Source organism: Symsagittifera roscoffensis, chromosome 10 (assembly GCF_963678635.1).
Source record: "Symsagittifera roscoffensis chromosome 10, txSymRosc1.1, whole genome shotgun sequence".
Lineage (NCBI taxonomy): Eukaryota > Metazoa > Xenacoelomorpha > Acoela > Convolutidae > Symsagittifera > Symsagittifera roscoffensis.
In genome coordinates, this window is record NC_087071.1 from 26526481 (window position 1) to 26543353 (window position 16873).

The window sequence follows — 16873 nt, forward strand, 5'->3', positions numbered from 1 at the left end:
TGATTTCAGTAACCAATGATTTTAGTAACCAATGATTTTAGGAAATTGTAGCTAAAAAAAGTGTTTGAAATTGCCAATTTTAATGACAATTGAAATTGGTGGGGAAAAGTTTGAATCATAGAAAATGGCATGGGATACGGAAACGGTAGAAGAATCAAAGACACCCTACAAAACTCTATTTCGACCCCAACATTCCATGGAGAAAAACTGCTGCCAAGGACTAGAATTAAGGACTATGTTCACGCGTAATGAAAAAATGAAAAAACGTTCCATGAGCAGACGTGCGTTTTCATTTAATGGTCAATCTCATGGCTAGGGACAAATTGTCAGAATGTGTGTATAAATAATGACCATGCTCTGAGAAAAATTGTTCGAAAACAGTCCACGTGTAGAAAAATACGGGAAAAGGTCCATGTGTGCGAAGTGTCAAAATTGATCATTGAAAATAGAGCATATGCAGCATATGAGAATTATTTAACAGAATTTTTGATTGAAGCAAAATTATCGGAAGTTCAGCTGCAGAAACAAATTATCGGAAAAGGTTCCATGCGTAGAGTAGAGAGGAACTGTCAAAAATAGCCAATCGGATGAGTCAATTAGTTGACAATTGGTCGTATTTAAAGTCTGAAGAGTCGAAAAAAGATACACAAAAAGGCTGATTAACCGCAGAAAAAAATATTCAGAGAAGTGGATGATAAAACTGCTGTTGTTTTTAGTCAATCCGCCCTATGAAACTTCGCAGCGCATTATTTTTTGGTCATTGAACACGTTGTTCAGCTTATGTTCTGGCGATGTATATATTTTCAACCAATCAGATATGAACAAAAAAAACTTCTGTTTATAATTAAATATATGATCAATTTCGACGGACTGATGGTCTAACTCATAGAGTAATTTCAGATAAGGTACACCGTCTGCTCGTCACGCTATCTTATTTTCGGCCGGATAGATTCGTGCAACTTCTTAGTCTAATATCGATCTTAATCTTACTCTTATATCTCGTAGTCTCAATAGATCTAGAGTATACTGGTTTGTTACGAGTTGGTCTCTTGGAAAAGGCAACTAAGCCGTAAGTTAAATTCAGAATGCTCTTGTGCTGAAACTACAAGTAGTTTCAGCACTTACAAATAAGTGAGTTGTTAGTTAGATGGAGTATGATTGTTTAGTCTTCAATATTTTATAGGGATAAAATATCTAATTTATAACCAATAATAATATACCGTTTGGATCAGGTTCCAGCCATCCGGGTTTTACAGAGTCTTTTATCTTCTATCTGTAATGAAGGATGGATGATGATCGTTGGTATTTGGCGAGCACCATGTTTTGTGCGTTCTTGGAGAAGAAAGCTCCAGGAAGCTAGAATCGTCGACATGACGTTGTCAGTTGTCGTTCGACAATGACTATGACCGCCAACGAAATCAATCTGATTTCAAGATGGTTTGCTATGATTGTCTATTTTTGATCGGTTGTGGAGACCTATGTTTCGATCTAGATTGGGAATGGCGTGAAGCTCGAGTTTGGAGGGAATGCCCTGTAACTCGGATCTGTACGTATACTTGAACATCGAGGTGGTCATTGGTCTGTTTCAATGAAGTCCTTTGCTTCGGAGTCAAGTCGTACTTCAAATCCTTTGAGTTGTGGTTGTGAGCGGCATACCGGTTGTGTTCAGCCATTCTGTGGGTTGTGTGTGATGAGGTCGTCTTCGTGAGTGCGTTTGATCTATATTACTGCAATATATAATTTACATAAATAAATGTTTAGTTAGTCCTTCTTTTTAGTTATGATTATTTATTAGTTTTTATCGCAAAAGCTTTTATTTTTAGTTCAATTATTTTAAAAGAGTTACTCACACTTGAGTACTTCTTATCAAAAATTAGGAGTGTGGTCTTAAAGCGTGGACTGTAGCACGGTGGGTTAGGCCGGCTATTAAGCATGCTCAGGACTTCGTCCTCTTCTGGTGGGTTAGGCCAGGAGTGATGATATGATTTCATGCTGGTTTTTTATGGGGTCCTGTTTTGTGTTAACCTTTTGTTTCGTGTTTGTTTCTGGTTTTTTCCTTTTGTTGTTTTAGTTGTGTTCTTTTTTCAAAACTTAAATTGTTTGGTTTGGGTTTGTCTTTTGAATTTTTGGTGTTTTATGGTTTCTTTTTTAGACTTATCAAAAGTCTTCAAAAGAATAAATTATCGTTTCTTTGAGCTGGTTTAATCCAGTTTAGGTACTGTGGGTTTTCTTTTCTTAGTCATGCTGCTAGTTTATGTTTCATGGTGTTTAGTAAGCTGCGTTGGTTAGTTTGGTTTATTATACAATTCCTTTCCAACCGGATTAAAAGAAAGTTTGAAATGTGTTATTATTACTTTGAGTTGTTATCAGTGAAAACTAAAACTTGAAATCCTTATTTTAAACAATTCGTCGTGGGCGAGTTGTGCGAGTGTGGATAGAATTTGTGTGCGGTTGATTCTTGAAAAGGTTAGTTCTGCTAACATTTGTATAAATTTACTGCTGAAAATTTTGATTTTACTGCATTGTGGGGATTCAAATTATTAATTTATTTTCATTGTCTTCAAATTTACTACAATGGGGAGAAGAATTTATAGATGAATTTACTGCTATGGAGAAGAAATTTATTGCGTCATTTATTTTGGCTTGTTAATAAAAAAATATTTTTTTTAATTTAGAAAAAAGTTTGCTATTTGAAGAATTTATAATCTATAAAAAAATTTGCTATTTTTATCTTTTTTTTGTTTTCTTGATTTTAGTTGATGGTGATCTACAGACTAATGAAGAAACATTCATTTAGAAATGGTTAGTTTGTTTTCAATTTATTAGTGTTAAATCAATTAATTCGTTTTTACCAATGCATCGGGGAAGAAAACATGAGGGAAGATGTCGTGAATTGAACCTGATGTGGTTATTAATTTTGCTAATATGCGGATGATAATTTTATATAGGTTGGATATAGTCGGGATTTCTATATTCATGCGGAACAATGAGGGGTCGGGATTCTTCTATGTTAAAGGTCTTGGTAAGTGGACAAAAAATATCAATTTGGGTTATGGGTTCATAATTTCAGAGGATGCCTTGAAAGTTAATTTCTTTAATACAGTATGTGAAATTTAGGAAAAATGGTGAAGTGTATTTTGAATTAAAAAACTGAAAACGATGGTGGGGTTGTCGCGTTTGTTTAGTTCGCAACATGATGTTGTGTGAACAATGCAGATCTCGTTCTTTTGGAGTGAGGAAGTGAAAGGTTAGTGAAAAAGTTTGAAATTTATCTTGAAATGATTTATAAGCTATATGTCGATTAGTGCTTCGGAAATAATGTGGTCGAGTTTTTTTATCTAGTGAGCTTAGTGTAAAGATGTAGGGTGTTTTGATTAAAAGTTTTTCTGTTAGTTGAGGGCTAGCGAATTTCTCTTCATCTAAAAATTGGTCGTTGTTAGGTCGGATGATGTTATGATCATAATATTCAATTGAAAAATCATTTGCTCGGGTTGCAGTGAAAGTTTTTAGTAATTTTTTATATCCTACGTGAGTGAATTGACTAGGTGTTAGTGCTGTGGTGAGTTTAAAAAGGTTTAGTTTGCTTTTTTCTTCTTCGTGAAGTGTGTGTTTTAGTGCTATACAAAGTGGATTTGTGAAATAAAAAAAATGATGTCCAGTGAAATGTAGGGATTAGTACGTAATCATCGACATAGTGAGGTTGTTCAGTGTGAGGTTCGGAATGACTAAAGGTATATTGGGGGAAGAGGGGTAGGGAAGTTTGGAGAAAAGCTGGGGTATTAATGTGGTCAGGGTGGTCTACATAATCGCGGGCTGTTCCGGGTTTGGAGGGGAACGAGTGGTTGGGGAATTTTCTAGTAAACGTTGCTGGGTTTGGAGTTTGCAAATTCGTCTGGGGTTTCGATGTCTGAGTTATTAAATTGGGAAACTGTATTAAAAATGGTGATGTCTGAATAAGTGTCGGAATCCATGCCGGATGATGTGTTAACATGGGGTGATTCAGGTGGCGGGAAAGCAAAAGTGGAATGATGGGAATTGGGTCTTGGAGGTTGGCTGGGTGGGAAATGGAACGGTGAAGGGATCCAACTTGTCGGCTCCTTGTGGGCTAAAAAACAGATTGTTCTGAGATTGAAAATTTGCGGTATGTGGTTGTTCGATTATTTGTTCATATGTATCATCATTTTGACGTTGTTGTGTTACAGCAATGTGTTGAATTGGACTTCGTATATGATTTGGTCTTGAATTTGCGATATTTACTAGTGCTAAATTTCTGAAGTTTTGTGGTACTAGTAATAGTGGATGGTTACGATTTAGACTTTGTAGTTGTGGTGCTGTAGGTATTTTATTTGTGTTATTGTGTGATTCGTCATATGTGTTTGGTGTAGTTGATAATTTTGTATTGTATTCTTTTATTTGTGCATCTAAAAGTATTTTTTTTATGGATGTGGAAAATATTCCAAAAAATCCTGCAAAAATTATGCGTGCTACGCTTGCTTATCTATTGACTTCTGTGTGGATTGTGCATGTGTTATATATGCCTGTTAATAGAGAATAAATATATCTATTAAAATTCAACAATGCGTATAATATAGTTAATCTTTCTAAGATGTAATGTGGCCATCCTATTAAGGCTAAAAATATTGATTGGTGATGTATCTTGTGGTCGATATTTTTCACCGTTTAGGTAAACATAATCTTTTGTATCTTTAAAATATCCGCTGTAATCTTGTGCGTAAATATCTGAAAATCCTGCTGTTTCTGCAAGTTTTCATAAGTTTTGATCTATTGACTGTCGTTGTATAGTGTCCATTTTTGTAAGTAGTTCTTGAAATTCCTGTGTATGTATGTGGCGTTGTATGTCTGATTTAGAATAGTTACCTATCGATTGTGAATAGATATTTGGGTTGCGGGCTATAACTCCAATGCTTTCGGCTGAAAACTTTTTTAGTGGTGGTTTTTATGTTGGGTATGGTGTAAGTAGATATTATTTATCTTCATCGGGATTTAATTGTACAACGTTGTTGCTATTTTCTGATCCACATGGTACTGCTGTATCCCAAAAATATGTTAGTCTTGAGAGTATATCAACAAAATATACTTTATTTTTGTAGAGTATGGGGACTCTTTTATAACATCGTTTATTCTCAAAAACATTTAATGGTGATATTTTTTGGTACAAGTGTAATACCATAAAATGTTTCCTTCATAATCAATTTCTAATAAATATCCTGCATATGGTATTTTTAGAACTGCTAGTGCTAGTGACTCTAGAATTTGTGTTCTTTCAAGTTCACATAATTGGTGAAGTGTTTCTTCTTCTGAGAGTGACATTTCTTGAAAAATTCTGCTTTTTGTGCTTACATGCAAGTTCTGCTTGCTGCTAATTTCTGCTTACATGCAAGTTCTGTTTCTTGTTTCTGGATATATTTGAAATCGTGTAGGGTAATTTTCTATATTGTGGATGTTTCTAAATTTATTGTTCTTATTTCTAATTTGATCGAGATTTACTTCTTCAAATGGAATTGATTCAAAAAAATATTTTTGATGAAATTTAATCATTCTAGCGTGTATTTTTGCTACCTTGAAAACTGTGCAGGTTTCTTCGGGAAACCATACATCGGTTGCTTGTGTTCGTGTTGTAGGATCGCATTATCCTTGGTCATTTTTGCAAGGGAGTCGAAGTCCTAGGTAAAGAATTGTGTCGTCTTTTAAATCTCGTGTAAGTTGTAGTTTGAGTGGTTATTTATTCCTATATGTGGTATCCAATGATTGTCATGTAGGTCGTATGTTATTCTTCCGTGTGTTCCATGGAAGGGGAATTTTTTGTCTAGTCTGATGTGACTTTGGTGTTTTTCAAGTTCTGCTTGATGTGCTAAATCTGGAAAAACTTGTAAATTTACAAGTTTTCTATTTTGTGTTAAGTTTAGTCGCTTGAGTTCGTTTTTACAGTATTGAGGACTAAGATGTAGTAATCTTTATATATTACATTGATAGAAAGATTCGTGGTCTAATCGGTTTTTATTTCTGCTTGAAACTTGTGAACAATGTACTTTCTTTTCGGAAAATGTTGCTGTAAATTTGTATCCTGTTTATGTTGTTGATCGGGCTTTTGAGTATAGTGTGGCTACTATATTTGTTGTTTCTATAGCTTGTGGTTCGGATTCACATTGTGTGACTTGATTTGTAGCATAATTGTGCAGTGTTTTTTGTTCGTTTTCTTCACAATCGTAGTGTGTTACTAATAAATCCTGGGGTCCTGTGCGAGGAGAGGGATCTATCGTATTTATATATTTTCTCTGTTGTTATAAATGGGGGAGGTAAAGATTGAGCTGTTAATTTGAAGGGTATAGTGGAAATGGATGTTGAACAATGTTATTTAATCTTACGTAAGTTCAATTTTAGCGTGAGACTGCTTTGTTGTAGTATTTGGATGTTATGTTCTTGTATATCTTTGTTAATATCGTGCCGATCTTGTAATTTATTTATTGCCCAGTTGTGTAGTCTATTACTTTCCTGATATTGACCAAATAATGGTGGGGATGCTACGAAAGTTTTCCAATATAATCGTAGTGGTATATTTTGAGAGGAATGTTCTTGATATCGTGAATCAAGGTTGGTAGGAAAATTGAGGGGAAATGTTGATGGTGATATTCGGCTTAAAGAAGGTGTTGAGGGAAGGGAAAGTGTTTCGGGTAATGTAGATAGTTTAGTATCAATTGAAATGTCAACTGGGTTGTTTACTAAGTTTGGTTCACCGTGAGGGTATTTTTTTGTAACCCAATATGGAGGGCGTTCTTTGGTTGTTGGTTTATTAGAAGGATTTTCTCTAATTTGTTCTGATGTAGGGGTTGAGCCTAAGTAATCTGATGGATTATTTGAAGTGCTTTGTTGTGAAGCAGTTGGAGGTGTTTCTGTTAGTGTGCTACTTGAACGGTCTAACTGACAGGATGTTGGTGATTGAGGTATGTTATTGAGGTATGTTGATCGTGGAGTGTTGTGTATGCATAATAAGCGTTACAATGTGGTTCTGGGTTAAGTGCTACATAATGTGTAAATGCATCAACAATTACCATTATATATGAGTTTCCTTCTGAGGATGGTGAAATTGGTCCTTTTGTATCGAACGATTTTCTGTGATTAGAATAAATACTTTGTCTTTTAAAATATTGTTTTTTTTGCGATTTGTTTTTGATTTGGATAGGGTTTATTTAATTGGCATATTAAACAATCGTTGCATAATACTTTTATCCGAATTGTAGTTTCAGGGAAACAAAAATGAAAGGTCAACTGGGTTGCTTACTAAGTTTGGTTCACCGTGAGGGTATTTTTTTGTAACCCAATATGGAGGGCGTTCTGTGGTTGTTGGTTTTTTAGAAGGATTTTCTCTAATTTGTTCTGATGTAGGGGTTGAGCCTAAGTAATCTGATGGATTATTTGAAGTGCTTTGTTGTGAAGCAGTTAGAGGTGTTTCTGGTAGTGTGCTACTTGAAATGTCTAAAGGAATTGATGTTGGTGATTGAGGTATGTTAATTGAGGTATGTTGATCGTGGAGTGTTGTGTATGCATAATCAGCGTTACAATGTGGTTCTTGGTTAAATGCTACATAATGTGTAAATGCATCAACAATTACCATTATATATGAGTTTCCTTCTGAGAATGGTGAAATTGGTCCTTTTGTATCGATTGATATTCTGTGATTAGAATAAAGACTTTGTCCTTTAAAATCTTGTTTTTCTGCGATTTGTTTTTGATTTGGATAGGGTTTACTTAATTGGCATATTAAACAATCGTTGCATAATACTTTTATCCAAATTGGTGCTTTAGGGAAACAAAAATGAAATGTCAACTGGGTTGTTTATTAAGTTTGGTTCACCGTGAGGGTATTTGTTTGTAACCCAATATGGAGGGCGTTCTGTGGTTGTTGGTTTATTAGAAGGATTTTCTCTAATTTGGTCTGATGTAGGGGTTGAGCCTAAGTAATCTGATGGATTATTTGAAGTGCTTTGTTGTGAAGCAGTTGGAGGTGTTTCTAGTAGTGTGCTACTTGAAAGGTCTAAGGGACTTGATGTTGGTGATTGAGGTATGTTAAAGTGAACTCTGGGAATTTGGAAATTTCTATTTTGTCTTGGATGTATAACTTGTCTAGTTATTTCGAGTGTGCTTTGGTTTTGGCTTATGTACCTTTCTCTTTTTAGATCTTGTTGTAGGGGTGGGTATAGATTATATGTTGGTTCGCATTGTGGTTCACTTAAAGGTGCTTGGCGGACAACGGGTTCTAGTGGTTCAGATAATCGTGCGTATCTTTCTTCAAAAGTATATGGATTTTTTTGAAAAGAAATGCGTGTAGATGAATGGGGATTCTGGGTACTTGTGGGTGTTGATGGATTTTCTTGGGACGTTGTTGGTGGGGATTGGTGTGGGGGTGGTTGATTAGCAATTTTGGAATATTTCTTTGAGGGAAGTCTTTTATGTTGAAAAATTATGTTTGTTCCAATATTCTTCAATGAAAAGAAATAAGAGAATAGTGGCTAATGCGAATGTGATGATTGCCTTTTTTATACATTTACAAATTGTCATAATGAGTGATGTTAAAAATGTGAGAAATATTACGAAGAGTAGAAAAACATCTGTTCTACTAAATAGATTACGAAACATTTGAATAGTTTTGAAATTATCGTACCTGAGGAGGGTACCAAGGATAGTGGAGAGGGTTAAATATACTTCAAAGATTGAATAGAAAATTAAAAAGAGATTGCAAAATAAAATGAAATGCATGAAAAGGTTTTCTATGATATTAGTTAAAAATATTGTAAAAAATTTTAAAAGATTTGAAAGTATGATTAAAAGTTTGAAAAATATCTGTTTGAAATTAGTGACCGTTGTTGAGAGAAGCAATTATGAAGTGATTTGGTTTGTCGAATCGTTTTCAATTTTTTGGGGCTAAGTTCGAGTGTGGTCGGATTATTTATTGATTTTGACAAGTGGGTTGGGTTTCATCAAGTGTTGTTGACAGATTAATATGAGATGTCGGGGAGATCGTCGTAGTTTTTTTTATGGAATAATTGGGGGTATCCTAGAAATGATCGTACTTTAGGCTAAATGATCATATAATTTTTGTTCTTCAGGCTAATTTAATAATTTTGCTTTGAGGGTTTTATGAGTGCTAAGTTGGGAAAATAGTGTTTTTGTACTGCTTGATAGGGGAGGGTTGTAATATTGAGATTATATTTATCTTAATTGTCAATTTTTAGCGGTTTGCTTATTTTTGACCTGGAGGTCTTGAAATTATACTTATAGATAAGCTTCGAGATGAATATGTGTTGGCTAATAAAGTCGTTTTGCTATAAATAAACTGTCTTATTCGGAATGATTTCTATTGGTTGATTTTGAACTAGATCTGTTCGATTGTTTTTCAGCATGTTATTTTGAAATTGTGGATGATTCAAAATACTTAAAAAAGAGTGATGAAAAGGGAAATGAAAGTTATTTTTTAAATTCAACTTTTTTGAGTATTTTAGATTGTGGAATGAATGTTTTATAGTTTTTTCTTGGTTGAATTCTAAGTCGTGATGATTCTCTATGTTCAGATTTTTCTTTTTGATCTTGTGGTAAATTTTTTTCGGTCAATTTTCTATTTCTTCTTTCCTTTTGAGATATTTTTGTGTTTTTTGGTTAAGAGATGTTTGATTAACATTTTCTTTTTGTTGATCTAGTTTTGAGCTTGTTTGTTTATCGGTGTGATGATTCAATTCAGATTCTGAAATATTTTGAACATTTTTAAAAAGCTGTGAAAGAATATAATTGTGTTAATTCACGGAGTGCATATTCTTTTGGGTAATAGGGTAATAGGTTAATTCGGTGTTGAATAATTTCTTTCTTATTTGTGTCTATTAATTTGTAAGTGACATCAGTAGGTTTTTCAATTTTTTGGTATGGTTCTTTTCGGAATGGTTATAACTTTTTAGAAATTTCTTTTTGTGTGGTAAAATTGGGAATTAAAACAAATGTTCCTATTTTTAAATTTGTTGCTGGTGTAAAGCGTGTATATTTGGGTATTTACATTTTGTCTTTGTAGCACTTTTTTTGTTTTTTTTTTGATAAATTTCATTGTGTCTTTTATCTCTATTCAAAATCAATGATGAAAGTGGTCTTCATCATGAGTATGTAGTGGTAGATGATAACAATTTGAATCTTTGTTTGGTGTACAATATTCTTTTGCATTTTTATGGGCGTTTGCTGTAAACCTTATTGTATACGTGGTTATTGGTTGAAACCCATTTCATTTGGTGATATTCCTAATGTTGTATTAATTTGTGAATTGTATGAAAGTGGGAATAATTTTACATCTGCTGACCATTCAGTATATCAACATCGACATCGACATCATCTGAGATATTCTTGTAATGAACGGTTCATACCTTCGACTAATCCATTTGTCCAAGGTGCATGAGATGTACGTGGTTTATGTTTTATGTTGTATAAGTGGCATTATGTGATGATTTCATTATTAATAAATTCAGTGCCATTATCTGTAACTAAACTTTCGGGTAATCCAAATTTAGATATCCGGTGTTCGTGGAGTGTTGTGTATGCATAATAAGCGTTACAATGTGGTTCTGGGTTAAGTGCTACATAATGGGTAAATGCATCAACAATTACCATTATATATGAGTTTCCTTCTGAGAATGGTGAAATTGGTCCTTTTGTATCGAATGATATTCTGTGATTAGAATAAAGACTTTGTTCTTTAAAATCTTGTTTTTCTGCGATTTGATTTTGATTTGAACAGGGTTTATTTAATTGGCATATTAAACCATCGTTGCATAATACTTTTATCCAAATTGGTGCTTTAGGGAAACAAAAATTTTGTATAAAATTTTTGTTTTTAGGGAAACAAAAATTTTTTCTGATCCGGAATGTCCTTTTGTATTTAAGGTGTGAGAAGTGTGAAATGCGATTAAGATCATGCTTAAAGGTAGACATGGTACTTTAAAATCAGGTGTTTGATATTCTAGAATGTCTGTGTTTTCATTTATGGTGGTGTTATTAAATTTTCTGTAGTATCTAAGGAGTGTTTTGTTTCCTAGGATTGTGGTATCTGCTTTTGTTGGTTTTGTTTTATATTTTTGCCATGATTTAAGTTGTCTAATGACAGGGTCAAAGTTTTGGTAATTTCCTAGTAATTCGAGTGTAATTTTATCTGTTGTTGATAAAATTTTTTTCTATTTCGATTTTTGATAGGGGTATTGTATCAAGTAGGTTATGGAGACTAAAAACTTGATTTATCGTTTATTTTGAATCATTTGGTAATGGTCCTGATAAATGTATGTTATCTGTTAGATTTTCCTTTTTTATTAAATGTAATGGGTCTTTTTTATGTGGTTGCTGTTTGAATCGTTTTTGTTGAGTATTATTTTTAATCCAATGTGAATATGGAATTGGTTTAAATGTAGATGTGCCTAATAAATCAACTTCATAATGGTTGTTTTGACAATCTAAATAGAGTGGAAAAGGTTGTAGATTGTTTATTTGTGACTGATCTATGTCAGTTTTGATTGCGTGTTTACTTTCTAATCGTGGTGAAAGTTCATCTTTAGCGAGATAAAATGTTATTTTTTGTGGTATTTCAACTGTTGTTTTTCTTGTCAATAGTTCAGAAGGCGTATTTTTACTAAGAGTATCATGTAGTGCAAGGTTTTTTCCTGCTGTCCGTACTATGCGTAAATTTGGAAATTTCATTGGGATTACTTGAAATCTATAAACTCTATAGTTTGGATTTGATTTCTGGGTAAAAAGAAATATGATAGGTTTATGGTCTGTAAACAAAACTGTTGGATGTTTATATTTTTTATTTGTGTTGTTGTTGTTTATATATTATTAATGTAGTGTAATTTGAGATTTTCTGTTTCTTCTAGTTTAATAGTGATTTCTGCTTGTTCTAGTTTATCTACTAGTTTTCTGAAATCTAGATCTGGTTCTCGAACTGAGGAAGGGTTCGATGCTCTCTTTTTAATTGCTATTTTTCGTAATTGAGGTGTTAGGGTCATCATTAAAATTTCTGTCATTTTTGTGTTTTTATAATCATGAGTATTTAGTGAGTACGCTTTTCCGACTAGTGTTTCGATCCTTACTGCTACTTGTTTGATCGTTTCATTTGGTAGTCTACGAATTTCGTTGCATAAAACTCTTTGATGTTGTTTGTTTCTTTCTGAATCAAACATTTTTGAAATTCTTGAGTGAATCTTTTTCAATCTGATTATATTTCTATGGGTAGAACTGAAAACCATTTTTGAGCTGCGCCATCAAGTGTGGTTTGTATTAACGCTGTGTGTCTATGTATCCAATTTTGGTGAAGTGGCGGATTTACAGGTTCAAGTCCTACATTTAAAATTAAATTTGCTGTGTTTGCATTTAAATAATCTTCTACAGAGTATTCAGGATCTGTGCAAGTGAACACCATCAATGGCTTGTTTGATTGTATTGATAGTCCAACCATGAGGTATGGATTCATAGTAATCTGTAGTGATTCTGCGGCGTTTGGCATTTTTGAAAATTTTGTGAGTTGAGTTTTTGTGATTTCGTGTTATTGTAAATAATAGGGTAGTGGGATTTCATTTTGCATTTGTGTTGCTTGATAATAATCATTGTTTACTGGGTTTTGCCTTTGTATTGGTTGGTATGATGGTGTATAGGTTGGGTTTTGCGCTTGCAACGGTTTGTGAACTTGTGTATTAGCTAAGTTTTGTGAAAAAAAATTTGTATTTCGGAATGCTTGATTTTATCGAGGTGGTTTTGGACGGTATTCTAGTGTATATGGTGCAAAAAAACCTGGTTTATATTAGTCATCATCATCTGATGATTGATAATTAGGTGTATAGTAAGGTGTGTTGTGTTCACCTTGGTTTTGTTCCTTATTTCTATATTGTTGGAAAAATAGATAATTTTAACTTTGGTCTTGTGAGATACGTGGGTAATCAAGAAAACTTACTGTAGTTGTTATTGCTTGTCGAAAATTGTGTTTTTATGAAAATAAATGATTTTGATTATTTGGGCGAAAAGATTTAGACGTTTGTGGTCTATTTACATAGTTATAATTGTGTTCTGCAAAGTTGTTACTAGTGAATGTTCTTTGTTTTTGCGTTGGTTTTGTCATTGTTCTAAACGTTTGATAATCCAGATGTGAATACTTTGGGGCAACCGTGGGTTTAACCGTTGTTTGTAATGTTACCTGTCGTAAGGTTGGATTTTTAGATCTTGGAGTTGTAAGATTTGGATGTTTTGGTGATATACTTTGTTGTGTTGTTGTTATTACTGTTGTAACTACCTCTTCATTTGCGAAATGTGATGGTGTTTGAATATCTTGTTGTGTGAGATTCCTAGTTCCATTTAGATTTTCTTGTTGTATGACAGTTGAATTTAGGGTATTATTTTGTGTTCTATCGGGTAGGAATGAATTATAGTTTAAAGGCGTCGAGTCAGTTGTGAGTGGGTATAGCTTAAAATAATTTTTGTGTATAGTTACTGTGCTATTAGCTTGACTTGAAATGTCTCTTGGTATGTTGATAAATAATGGATGAGACTATTCAGAGTCCCAAACATAATCTGATTGTTCTGCTAATTTTGTTTCATCAGTTAAATTTTGGGGTCTGAAGTTGTTTCTTGCTTGTGAGATTAAATCAGTTTTATGTGTGAAATAATCTATGATGAACCATGCTAAGATTTTTTGTAAACCGTGTTTATCATTTTGTGAAATGTTTTTGCTGGTTAAATTTTCACGGATTGCGTTTAAATAGTCAGAAAATATTGTGATTTCTTGTCTTACAGTTGTATGTTTTCATGTCTGAACTGGTGAAGTTCCTTGAGATTCTGGTTTTTCTAATATAGATTAGTAGCTATAAACAATTCGAAACACTTCGTTAGTAAATATTGAATTTGCTACTTGTGAATTTTGGTGTTGTATATTTTTTTATATTCTGTGAATACTTTTGAAAATTTTATATCTACGTCATCTGTTTGAAGTAGGTACTTACCATGAAATGTACTTGGGCTTTGTAACTCTATGGTGTATATTCCGTACTGTTGTGATGGTGTACATATTCCTCTGAGGTAGAGGTCGACAATTTGTCTTTTTATTTTTATTTCTGGAAACTCTGCTCTGCATGGGCTCATTCTTTTTTCATAAACTTGCTATTAAATTTTGACAAAATTTTGTTTGTTCTCTATCATCAGTGAAGGAAATGATCACAAATGGAAGGATGGAGTTTTCATCTTCATTTTCTTCATTTGTACTCATTTTTGTGCTTTATGATTGTTAATTTGTAACTTTCTATGTGTTTTATTGGTTGATTCCAATTGTATAGTCGTACTGGTTTGTTTTTGTATGAGTTTTTTATTCTTCTTTTTCCTTGTATTGATGAATGTGATGTAATTTCTGAGTCAGAAAAATATAATGGATCTTCAACTGGGTAGTTTATATTTTTTGATGTTTTTAATCTAAAAGTTCTTTTAGATGACTTGTTTTTGATTCAGAAAATGCGTTTCTTTGTTTTGAAAATCTTTTTCGTGTAATTTGTCTTTATTTCCTTAAAATTTTTCGTTTGATTGATTGTCGTTTAGATCTTATATATCCTGTTGATTGTCTGTGTCGAGTGATTACGAGATCATATTTTTCGTTGTTTATTTCATAGTTGTGTAGTATGATTGTTTGTTTATTTCCTAAATTGTCTTGTGACATAAGGTTTAGGATGATGGATGCAATATTTGGATTAGTGATTTTTTAAGTGCTTAAACCATTAGTCCTTACAGTTTTTCCAGGCTAGCTTAGCTTGGGTCTTGTTTTTTAGTTTTGGAGAGAAAAGCATTTAACGATTGCGAAGAATGATTGTTACTTTCTCGTGGCTAGTCTAAGTTAAGGTGTTAACTTACTTAATCTAACTTAGGGGTAATTGTTGTGATCAAGGGTTGGAGATTAGTAAATCGATCCACAAGGTTCAGGTATAATTAGAACACAAGTAGTTCGTTAGATACTTTTTTAAACTTACAAAATTTAAGTATTATCGTGGGTGATGTAAAAGGGGGTATCAAGTGAAGGATGAATAACCGAAGTTCTTCACTGTTTATCCTAATTAGAATGATTAATGAAATTGAAAAATTTCTCTTATTCCTGGGTCGTAGAAAGGGTTGGATAGTGAATCGACGTTTTAGGTCATTAGACACTATATTAATGTGTGGGGGAGAACAAAATTGTTCTATTTGATCCAAGGGTAAGCCTTGATGATCAAGATATAACTTAATGATGTAAAATTTAAAAGGTATAAAAACGAAATGAAGATCCAAGGAAAACCTTGATGATCTATTTAGTTTAAAAGGTTTAATTTAGGTAAAAGTAAGAAATAGAATAGATCTTTTTAAAGTAATTTAAAGTTTTAATTGATAGAAAGGTTTAGTTTTTGATGTTGTTAGTGTTTTATGATTTGCTTGTGTTGTTTAGGTGATGAAGCTGAGATTAAGAAAGGATTTATATATTGCTAACAATTTGTGTAATAACTAACTAATTTTTTTTTTTCAATAAACATTTTTTTCAGATATCTTTTCAATTTACTTACTGCAGTTTTAAAGAAACGATTAGAGATCTTTTTATCAATCGTTATTGTACAATAATAGGTTTAGCGCCTGTAATTATCGGTGAAGAATTTTCCTCAATTAGATTATGTCTGCAAATGAAAACCTAAATTCATTGCTAATAAAATTCTAAATATAAAAGTTTGTGTTGGCTTTTGCCGTACTTTCATGAAACTTGTGGGTAAGTTCCGTTGTAGTCGTATATCGTCTCTTGTCCGAGGTCTTCTTCCAATACCAGGGATTTCTCGTATTGTTCGGAATGATGGTTCTGATCTATTGAGTCCTAGAGACATTTCAAATAATTTATTGTCGTATAAGAATTTTGTGAATGTTTTTGTCTAAAGCTAATATATTTTTGGTTATCTCTAAGTATTTTATTGCTTAAGGTCTTATTTGAGACTTATGGTCGCACCAAATGAGTTGGGACTAATGATGTATCTCATTGAGTAATTTCGGATAAAGTACACCGTCTGCTCGTCACGCTATCTTATTTTCGGCCGGATAGATTCGTGCAACTTCTTAGTCTAATACCGATCCTAATCTTACTCTTATATCTACTAGTCTCAGGGTGTTTAACTAGTCTCTGCTAGGCTCAATAGATCTAGAGTATACTGGTTTGTTACGGAGCGGTCTCTTGGAAAAGGCAACTAAGCTGTAAGTTAAATTCAGAATGCTCTGGTGCTGAAACTACAAGTAGCTTCAGCAATACAAATAAGTGGATCGTTAGTTCCATGGAGTATGATTGGTTAGTGTTCAATATTTTATAGGGATAAAATATCTATTTTATAACCAATAAAATTATACAGTTTGGATTAGGTTCCATAACTTACAGCGCAGTGCTTATGGTCAGACGCCAAGGCTTGTGGAAGCTTTTAGATAGATCGGGAGGCTAAAATAAACTTACCATGTCCGTCTGTTTGATTGATACAACTACTATTAATGGGATCGAACTAAGAGATGACGCGGTAGCTTTCATAGAAAAATGCAGGATAAAAAAATGTTCTGATCAGGCTATCGTTATGCAGGGCGGAGAAATTAAGGTACGAAATTGTTTTTTTTTAATCAAACAGTTTGAAAATGAATGCAAGTCATTTCGCAGGCGCAATTCAACTATTTGAGTGAACTAGTAATATACAGCATTCTTCCATCAGAAAGCAGGACTACTGCGGAATTGTCAGCGAGAATGGTCAAAGCAACATCGACAATGTTTTCATCAGTAACTGTATTCGTATAGGAATAAGAGTCGGAGATG